Genomic DNA, 10,752 nt, shown 5'->3' on the forward strand with positions numbered 1-10,752 from the left:
AAGGCTACGGCAATCAGGATTGGGATGATGTATAGGAGGGATATAACGAGGCAGCTTAGTGTTGTTATTTGAATCATGGGTGAAGCTAGGGAGAGGATTTGAACCTCTGGGGAAAGGGCTTAAGCCTTCTGCACTTGCCGGGCTCTGCCACTCTAGCTGGTCCTTTTCTAGGATTGAAAGTGGTGGGGGAAGGCCCTCTTCACGGTTTAGTTGGTTTCACTGCTTAGAGGGGGGGGGCGTGCTTGTGGTATTGGCCCCACTTTCCCGGTCCTTTCGTACTGGGGAGAGTGTGTCATAGATAGAAACCGACCTGGATTGCTCCGGTCTGAACTCAGATCACGTAGGACTGTTAATCGTTGAACAAACGAACCCTTAATAGCGGCTGCACCATTAGGATGTCCTGATCCAACATCGAGGTCGTAAACCCCCCTGTCGATATGGGCTCTTGAGGGGGATTGCGCTGTTATCCCTGGGGTAGCTTGGTCCATTAATCAATTATATTGGGTCTGGTCACTGTTAGCACTTTGAGGGGTAGCTCTAGGTAAAGAGGTATGGTCTTGTTTTTGGAGGATTTGTTCTCCTCCAAGGTCGCCCCAACCGAAAAATATCGACCAGGCTCTGCGATGGTAGTGGCCCCAGTGGGGTTGATTGAGGATTCGCGGTGGTCGTTGATTTTTAAGTTCCACAGGGTCTTCTCGTCTTATGTTCACATCCCCGCTTTTGCACGGGGAGATCAATTTCACTGATTATCTGTGAGAGACAGTTAAGACCTCGTTTAGCCATTCATACAAGTCTCGATTTATGGGACAATTGATTGCGCTACCTTTGCACGGTTAGGATACCGCGGCCGTTAAACCTAAGTCACCGGGCAGGCATCACCTTCAATACTTGTTTAATTTGCTGAAGGCTATGTTTTTGGTAAACAGTCGGGCCTTATTAATTTGCCGAGTTCCTTTCACAGATTTTAATCGCTCTTATAGGCGCTCCTGAGTCGGGTTAACAGGGTTAGTTAATACGTGGTCTTGTAGGGGTTTTTGTATCTGTCTAGGTCTGTTAATAATGTTTCTGTGTAAGCTTGCGCCGTTAGAGGGGTGTGGCCCTGAGTTACTTATTTTAGCATTAATTCTCCTATATTCATAGGTTGACCTGTTTGTGATAAGGGAATCATCTTATTTTGGTAGTTTTAGGTGGTGGAGCTTTGACGCACTCTTTTTTGATGGCTGCTTTAGGGCCCACGGTAGGATCAGTAGTAAGAATTATCCGCTAGTCGAGGTTGTGTCCTTTTTTAATGGAGCTGTCCCTCCATTAAATAGCTCTTAATCATCTCATTAGGGTTCAGGATGTCCGGTAGGGAGGATTAAGGGGGAACTTAGATTCGTTTCACAGGTAACCAGCTATCACCCAGCTCGGTTGGCTTTTCACCTCTACTGACAAGTCATCCCACTCTTTTGCAACAGAGACGGGTTCGCTCTCTTTAACTGCTTGAAAGTAGCTCGCTTGGGTTTCGGGGGGGCAAACTTTAGTTCACTTTGCTTGGTTGTTCTCGCTAAACCATGATGCAAAAGGTACAAGGGTTGATCTTTGCTGTCTGTCGCTTTGATTGTTTCACTGCTATTTCATCTTTCCCTTACGGTACTGGGGTCTCTATCGCGTCTAAGTGTCTTTTCTATCGCCTATACTAAGACTGTAAAATGCTTTAGTTTAATTAGTTTAGTAAATTCTTTAGTTTTGGTGTACTATTTGTGTGGTTGAGCTAGAGGGGGGGCTTCAAGACGATCCGGTCTAGTAGATATCTTTCAGGTGTAAGCTGAGTGCTTTGGTGTTATAGCTACGTCTTGATATTCTAAGTACACCTTCCGGTACACTTACCTTGTTACGACTTACCTCATCTTCAGCGTATTTATGGTATTAGTTATGTGGGATGTGGCTTTTGAGGAGGGTGACGGGCGGTATGTACGTGCCCCAGGGCCGGCTTAAAGTAGGCTCTATTGTCCCACTTTACTGCTAAATCCGCCTTCCAGAAGTGGTTTCACGCTTCTTTCCGTGTGCCCTATGAATAGGGAATGTAGCCCATTTCTTCCACTCCATAGGCTATACCTTGACCTGTCTTATTAGCGGGGTGCTATTGTGTCCACTGTTGTGCTCTCATTCGAGGTGGGCTGGCGACGGCGGTATGTAGGCTGTGTTGGCAAGGGGTGGTTGGGTTAATCGGGGATTATCGATTGTAGAACAGGCTCCTCTAGGTGGGTTTGGGGCACCGCCAAGTCCTTAGAGTTTTAAGCGTTTGTGCTCGTAGTTCTCTGGCGGATACTTCGGTAAAGTAAGTATCAAGATTTAGGGCCAGGCATAGTGGGGTATCTAATCCCAGTTTGGGCCCTGGCTTTCGTGGGTTTAAATCAGTCGTTAGTTCCTAAGATCATCTTAATGGTGTGTTTAGGTGCATCTTGGGCTTATGACAGCTCAGTTGCATTTTGATCTTAGTTAGCTAGGATAGGCATTTTACCACTCTTTACGCCGTGTCAATAGGACGGTTGATTTGGGTTTCTTGTATGACCGCGGTGGCTGGCACAAGATTTACCAACCCTTGAAGTTAGGCTGTTGCTATAACTAAGTCAAGTTTGCACTCATTGCTTAATGTTAATTACTGCTGAATACCCGTGGGGGCGTGGCTTAGCGAGGCGTCTTGGGCTACTACTTGGGTGTGCCTGATACCCGCTCCTCAAGGCCTGTATGGGGGTAGGTGGTCGAGGGCGTTTACACTGGGGCGCGGATACTTGCATGTATATATTTAGCAAAAACCAACCGTAAGGTTAGGACTAAGTCTTTTGTCCGCAGGCATGTTTTATGCCATCTTGGCAACTTCAGTGCCATGCTTTGTGTTAAGCTATGTGGACGGGGGTGTGGTTAGCTGATAGTTGAGTGGTGAGTGAGAGTGAAGTATATGAAATTATTGCTTGTGTTTACTATTTTTAGTACTGGAGTTTCTCTAAGTCCTAGGACTAGGAGGAAATGGTGTTTCATAGTGTGTAGGCGTCGGGATAGTCCGAGTATCGTCGGGGTATTCCTGCTAGGCCTAGGAAGTGCTGGGGGAAGAACGTTAGGTTTACTCCTGTAAATATTACCCCGAAGTGGGCTTTTGCTCATGTTTGGTGTAGGGTAAACCCAGTGAGTAGTGGGAATCAGTGAGTAAATCCTGCTAGAATGGCAAAGACGGCGCCTATGGATAGGACGTAGTGGAAGTGGACACTATTTGTCTGATCCGTACTAATTACCGCCATCCTACTCCTTCTATCACTCCCCGTACTCGCTGCCGGTATTACAATATTACTAACTGATTGAAACCTAAACACCACATTCTTCGACCCCGCTGGAGGAGGAGACCCAATCCTGTACCAACACCTATTCTGATTCTTCGGACACCCAGAAGTCTATATTCTGATCCTACCGGGGTTCGGAATCATCTCACACGTAGTCACGTACTACTCAGGCAAAAAGGAGCCCTTCGGCTACATGGGAATAGTCTGAGCCATACTATCCATCGGCTTCCTAGGATTCATCGTCTGAGCTCACCACATGTTTACAGTAGGAATAGACGTTGATACCCGAGCCTACTTTACATCAGCCACTATAATCATTGCCATCCCTACCGGAATCAAAGTATTTAGCTGACTAGCCACCCTGCACGGAGGAACAATCAAATGAGACCCCCCCCAATACTATGAGCTCTAGGATTTATCTTCCTATTTACCATCGGAGGATTAACAGGAATCGTTCTTGCAAACTCTTCCCTAGACATCGCCCTGCACGACACGTACTACGTAGTTGCCCACTTCCACTACGTCCTATCCATAGGCGCCGTCTTTGCCATTCTAGCAGGATTTACTCACTGATTCCCACTACTCACTGGGTTTACCCTACACCAAACATGAGCAAAAGCCCACTTCGGGGTAATATTTACAGGAGTAAACCTAACGTTCTTCCCCCAGCACTTCCTAGGCCTAGCAGGAATACCCCGACGATACTCAGACTATCCCGACGCCTACACACTATGAAACACCATTTCCTCCATCGGCTCCCTAATCTCAATAGTAGCCGTAATCATACTAATATTCATCATCTGAGAAGCCTTTTCGGCCAAACGAAAAGTCCTACAACCAGAACTAACTACCACAAACGTTGAATGAATCCACGGCTGCCCTCCCCCATACCATACTTTCGAGGAACCGGCCTTCGTCCAAGTACAAGAAAGGAAGGAATCGAACCCTCACATGCTGGTTTCAAGCCAACTGCATTAACCGCTCATGCTTCTTTCTTATGAGACGTTAGTAAACCAATTACATAGCCTTGTCAAGACTAAATCACAGGTAAAAATCCTGTACATCTCATGTGGCCAACCACTCCCAACTAGGATTCCAAGACGCCTCATCACCCATCATAGAAGAACTCGTTGAATTCCACGACCACGCCCTAATCGTTGCCCTAGCTATCTGCAGCCTAGTTCTCTACCTTTTAGCCCACATACTAACAGAAAAACTCTCGTCCAATGCTGTAGACGCCCAAGAAGTAGAGCTGATCTGGACAATCCTACCTGCTATCGTCCTGGTACTCCTCGCCCTCCCATCCCTACAAATCCTCTACATAATGGACAAAATCGATGAACCAGACCTCACCCTAAAAGCCATCGGCCACCAATGATACTGAAGCTACGAATACACAGACTTCAAAGACCTATCATTCGACTCCTACATAGTGCCCACCCCAGACTTACCCAACGGCCACTTCCGACTGCTAGAAGTTGACCACCGCGTAGTTATCCCAATAGAATCCCCCATCCGCGTGATCATTACTGCAGGAGACGTACTCCACTCCTGAGCAGTCCCAACGCTCGGAGTTAAAACAGACGCAATCCCAGGCCGACTAAACCAAACTTCATTCATTACCACCCGGCCTGGGATTTTTTACGGACAATGCTCAGAAATTTGCGGGGCTAATCACAGCTACATACCCATTGTAGTAGAATCAACCCCACTCCCACATTTCGAGGCCTGATCGTCCCTTCTATCATCATCCTAATCATTAAGAAGCTATGCAACAGCACTAGCCTTTTAAGCTAGCCAAAGAGGGACTTCCCCCTCCTTAATGATATGCCACAGCTTAACCCCGCACCATGATTTTCAATCATAATTATAACCTGATTAACCCTAGCACTCCTCATCCAACCAAAACTACTAGCCTTCACCACAACCAACCCCCCATCAAATAAGACCTCCCTCACTACCAAACCCACACCATGATCCTGACCATGAACCTAAGCTTCTTTGACCAATTTTCCAGCCCCAATCTATTTGGCATCCCCTTAATCCTACTATCCCTACTCTTCCCAGCCCTACTATTCCCGTCCCCAAACAACCGATGAATCAACAACCGCCTTTCTACTATCCAAACATGACTCCTTCACCTAATCACAAAACAACTAATAGTCCCACTCAACAAAAATGGCCACAAATGAGCCATAATATTTACATCCCTAATAATCATACTTCTTACAATCAACCTTCTAGGCCTCCTTCCGTATACATTCACCCCAACCACCCAACTATCTATGAACATAGCCCTAGCCTTCCCACTATGGCTCGCCACACTACTAACAGGCCTACGAAACCAACCATCAGCCTCTTTAGCCCACCTATTACCCGAAGGTACCCCTACACCCCTAATCCCCGCACTAATCCTGATCGAAACAACCAGCCTACTAATCCGCCCCCTAGCCCTCGGAGTCCGCCTTACAGCCAACCTTACAGCAGGACACTTACTCATCCAACTCATCTCTACAGCCTCCATTGCATTAATACCCACCCTTCCTGCAGTATCCATCCTAACAATAATCATCCTACTACTCCTAACCATCCTAGAAGTAGCAGTAGCCATAATCCAGGCCTACGTCTTCGTGCTCCTTCTAAGCCTATACTTACAAGAAAACATCTAATGGCACACCAAGCACACTCATACCACATAGTTGACCCAAGCCCTTGACCAATCTTCGGGGCAGCCGCCGCCCTACTCACAACCTCAGGATTAATCATGTGATTCCACTACAACTCATCCATACTACTAACCCTAGGCCTCATCTCAATACTCCTAGTAATACTCCAATGATGACGAGACATTGTACGAGAAAGCACCTTCCAAGGCCATCACACTCCCACAGTCCAAAAAGGCCTACGATACGGCATAATCCTTTTCATCACATCCGAAGCATTCTTCTTCTTAGGGTTCTTCTGAGCGTTCTTCCACTCGAGCCTGGCCCCAACCCCAGAACTAGGAGGCCAATGACCCCCAACAGGAATTAAACCACTCAACCCGATAGAAGTCCCCCTACTAAACACAGCCATCCTACTAGCCTCAGGCGTTACCGTAACGTGAGCCCATCACAGCATCACAGAAGGAAACCGAAAACACGCCATCCACGCCCTAACCCTAACGATCCTCCTGGGATTCTACTTCACAGCCCTACAAGCAATAGAATACCACGAAGCCCCATTCTCAATCGCCGATAGCGTCTACGGATCTACCTTCTTCGTTGCCACTGGATTCCACGGACTCCACGTAATCATCGGATCCTCCTTCCTGACCGTCTGCCTCTTCCGACTGATCAAGTTCCACTTTACATCAGACCACCACTTCGGATTCGAGGCAGCAGCCTGATACTGACACTTCGTAGACGTCATCTGACTATTCCTCTACATAACCATCTACTGATGAGGATCTTGCTCTTCTAGTATATTAATTACAATTGACTTCCAATCTCTAGAATCTGGTATAAACCCAGAGGAGAGCAATGAACGCACTCATGTTCATATTCGCCCTATCATCAATCCTAAGCGCCGCCCTAACCGCATTAAACTTCTGACTCGCCCAAATAAACCCCGACTCAGAGAAACTCTCACCGTACGAATGTGGATTCGACCCACTTGGATCTGCTCGATTACCATTCTCAGTCCGATTCTTCCTCAGTAGCCATCCTGTTCGTCCTATTCGACCTAGAAATCGCCCTCCTACTCCCCCTGCCATGAGCCGTCCAACTCCAATCCCCCCTAATGACCCTCACCTGAACTGTAGTGATCCTCCTTCTCCTAACACTCGGACTGGCCTACGAGTGAATTCAAGGGGGCCTAGAATGAGCAGAATAACAGAAAGTTAGTCTAACCAAAAAGATAGCTGGTTTCGACCCAGCAGATTACAGCCAACCCTGTAACTTTTTTATGTCACCCCTACATTTAAGCTTCTACTCAGCCTTCATTTTCAGCGGACTAGGACTAGCCTTCCACCGAACCCACCTAGTATCCGCCCTACTATGCCTTGAAAGCATAATATTATCGATATTCGTAGGCCTATCAATATGATCCATCGAAAACCAAGTCTCCTCATTCACCATGGTACCAATTCTCATGCTAACCTTCTCAGCGTGTGAGGCGGGCACAGGCCTGGCCATCCTAGTAGCCTCCACCCGCACACATGGCTCCGACCATCTACACAACCTAAACCTCCTGCAATGCTAAAAATCATCCTACCCACAATCATACTTCTTCCAACAGCCCTGCTGTCTCCACCAAAATTTCTATGGACTAACACCACCTTATACAGCCTCCTAATCGCTGCCCTAAGCCTACAGTGATTAATCCCAACCTACTACCCTGTTGAGGACTGGCTCGCTGCACGTAATCACATTGATATCATGCAGCTGCAAGATAAGGAAATGGCGGATTACCGCACCCAGCTGGTCTAGAGAAACAAGAGCAAAGACACGTACGCAAGGCTTGTCTGGGAACTCTTGTGAGAAATCCCAGGCAATTAGAAACAATGATAGTAGAGGGCATACTGCCCTGGGAGTTATAGTTAGATTAGAAATGGGAACTAGCGGATAGAAGAATGCGGAACTAACAGATAGGGCAGTAGATGACGCTTACCAATAAGGAGCTTGGCTTTTGCAATATGTATGAGCTAATTATCCTGTACACGATAAAAGACAATTGAGCTATCCATTAAAGCTGAAGCATACTTAACACTCATATTGAGCGTTTGTGTCTTCCCTCCGTCGACAACAAATGGCGCCCGAACAGGCCTTGCTGGACGAGAACCCTGAACGAGTAAGCCGGTATTAGGCGACGGAGTACAAGGGGAAAGCCGGTTCTGACTACGTAACCCGGAATCCGCGGAACATAAGATTGGGGCGAGCAGAAGGCGACTCGGGAAGAGCGCCCGGGACGAACCCATAGCGGGTCCCGCCGGAACGCCGCGAACGGAAGCTTTGTACGGGGGCAACGGCACCGTGAGTAAGCATGGAGAAACAAGCGGCAATTAATTTACTTAAGTGCTTTTTAGAAAAGCGTAAGACACGCTTTGCACGGGGGCAACGGCACCGTGAGTAAGCATGGAGAAACAAGCGGCAATTAATTTACTTAAGTGCTTTTTAGAAAAGCGTAAGATGCCAGATATAGATTGTCATAAAGAATTACCGGGGTTAGTGGCCTACGGGGTGGCGAAGGGCTGTTTTACTAACTCTGATAATTTGTTTGAGGAGGATGAGTGGCGTAAGTTTGGCGATATATTGTTTGAGGAAATGATTAGTGAGAATAAGACGGCTAAGAAGTTGGCAAAGCCTTGGCGGGCCGTCACGAACGCTTTAACGATATATCGGGTAGAGCAGAAAGTGGCAGCCGCTGCGACACAGCGGCTGCGCAAAACGATGAGGGCAGATGAAGAGACCAATCCGTACCCCCTCCCTCCATCAGTCCGGCAATTCACTATGAAAGCCCCCGGGGGAGGGGAGGAGGGAGCACAACCCAGTGCGCCTCCTCTACCCCCGGCCCCCGGGGGAGGGGAGGAGGGAGCACAACCCAGTGCGCCTCCTCTACCCCTGGAAACTCCCGAGGGAGAGGCGGCAGGCGAGGGGAGACATAAGAATCCATTTTTGAAAGATATGCGACTTGAATCAGGGGGGTCGGAGAGAGCAGGACTCTGGGCGAAAATAGCAGGGGAGGCGTTACGTGAAGGTGATGTGGGGGCAGCGACAGAGCTTGTAGGCGCCTTCCCCGTGGTGTATTCTCCACCAGACGCCCAGGGCCAGATAACTGTTACTATGACAAATCTGGACTGGAAAATACTGACCCAATTGCGTGCCACGGTAAATGAGTCAGGAATACGTGGGGAGCCAACGAAACAGATGTTAGACTATCTGTGGTCCACTAACGTGTTGCTCCCCGGCGACATTCGTAATATCATGAAACTAATACTGACGCAGCATCAGATCCTGCTGTTTAATGCCCATTGGCAATCAGCTTGTCAGGAGGAAGTTGCGGTGCAACGTCAGCCCGGAGATCCATTATACGGGGTCACGCTGCATGAGCTTTTGGGGGTAGGGGAAAGGATTACTCAGGGACTGCAGGCTAGTCAGTCGCAGGTATTCGCCGCCCTTGCCCCCCTGCAAAGTGGAAAAGGACCTCACTCGTCGAGAAGACCTGCACTACGCTGCTATCGGTGTGGCATCGCGGGTCATATGAAGAGGCAATGTGGGACGGCTAGTGTGTGGTGTCCCTCTTGCCGATCTAATACGCATAATGAAACCGCTTGCCGGCGGAAGACCCAGGGAAACGGGAAGACCAGCGGGAACCGCCGCCCCGCGATGACACAAAAAGCGGCTTTTCCCTCAACAGCGGCGGCAGCTGCGGAGACTCCAACCGAGACGAATCCTTTCACCTCCAACCAGCCACCAGAGGGAGCCTGGGGATTGGACTTGGCAACCGCAGTAAATGTGACTTTGATGGACAATAAGCCTGTTGGGGTGAAAACAGGCGTTATGGGACCTGTAAAAATTAATAATGAGCCTGTTGGAGCACTTCTGATTGGAAGGTCATCGGCGACATTAAATGGGGCTTTAGTGTTAACAGGACTTATTGATAAGGACTTTACTGGGGAGATACAAATTATGGTATCAGCCATGTTCCCTCCGCTACATATACCGAAGGGAACTCGATTGGCTCAATTGGTGCCTTTGCCACACTTGACTGAAAATGTTCCCCCACTACATAATCAATCACGAGGATCGAGAGCGTTTGGATCGACGGGAGGAATGGCGATGTTGACAATGGGATTGAGACAGAATGTGACCTCTCACACAAGGGGGTTCGAAGCTAATAGCAGCTATTGCGGGTACAACGACACCACCAACACCACCATGGGGGCATACGGGAACGAGTCAAGCACATGGCCAAGGCAAACTGCTAAGGCCTTACCACCTGGTATATTCCTGATCTGTGGAGATCGAGCCTGGCAGGGGATTCCAGCAAATGCACACGGTGGGCCATGCTATTTGGGACGCTTGACTTTGTTTGCCCCTGACCTACACAGTCAAGAATTGCGAAACATTACTCAACAATGGAAACGACGGACGAGACGCAGTCTCAAAAACTTTGGGGAGTGACTGCGATGACCAGGTCGAACTCTGGGGTCCTGCTGAAAGGTTCTTTTCAGCGGCACTTGTGCCTGGAGTGGCTGTGGCTCATGCTATGGCTAGTCTAGGGAAACTAGCTTGTTGGGCTGTAAAACAAGCAAATGTGACATTTGAAAAAAAAGAGGGGAGAGAAACTAGCTTGCACATTTTAGGTCTGTGAAATTTTGTGAGAATTTTTTCCTGCACTGGACAGTTGAGAGAAAAAAAAAAAAAAAAAAAAAAAAAAAAAAAAAAAAAAAGTG

The 10,752-nt window shown here is 48.1% G+C and overlaps 1 long non-coding RNA gene across 2 annotated transcripts in view; it reads right to left on the bottom strand.

Moving 5' to 3' along the window:
- LOC308198066 overlaps positions 1-6,759 on the bottom strand; it is a 35,871-nt gene extending 29,112 nt beyond the window's left edge. For both annotated transcript variants that reach the window (XR_013953567.1, XR_013953568.1), the window contains exon 1: positions 5,240-6,759. This is a non-coding gene — a long non-coding RNA (uncharacterized lncRNA). The remainder of the gene's footprint in view (positions 1-5,239) is intronic.
- Between the last annotated feature and the right edge of the window lie 3,993 nt (positions 6,760-10,752).

This window comes from Anser brachyrhynchus (assembly GCF_964034855.1).
Source record: "Anser brachyrhynchus genome assembly, chromosome: 7".
In the NCBI taxonomy this organism is placed as follows: Eukaryota; Metazoa; Chordata; class Aves; order Anseriformes; family Anatidae; genus Anser; species Anser brachyrhynchus.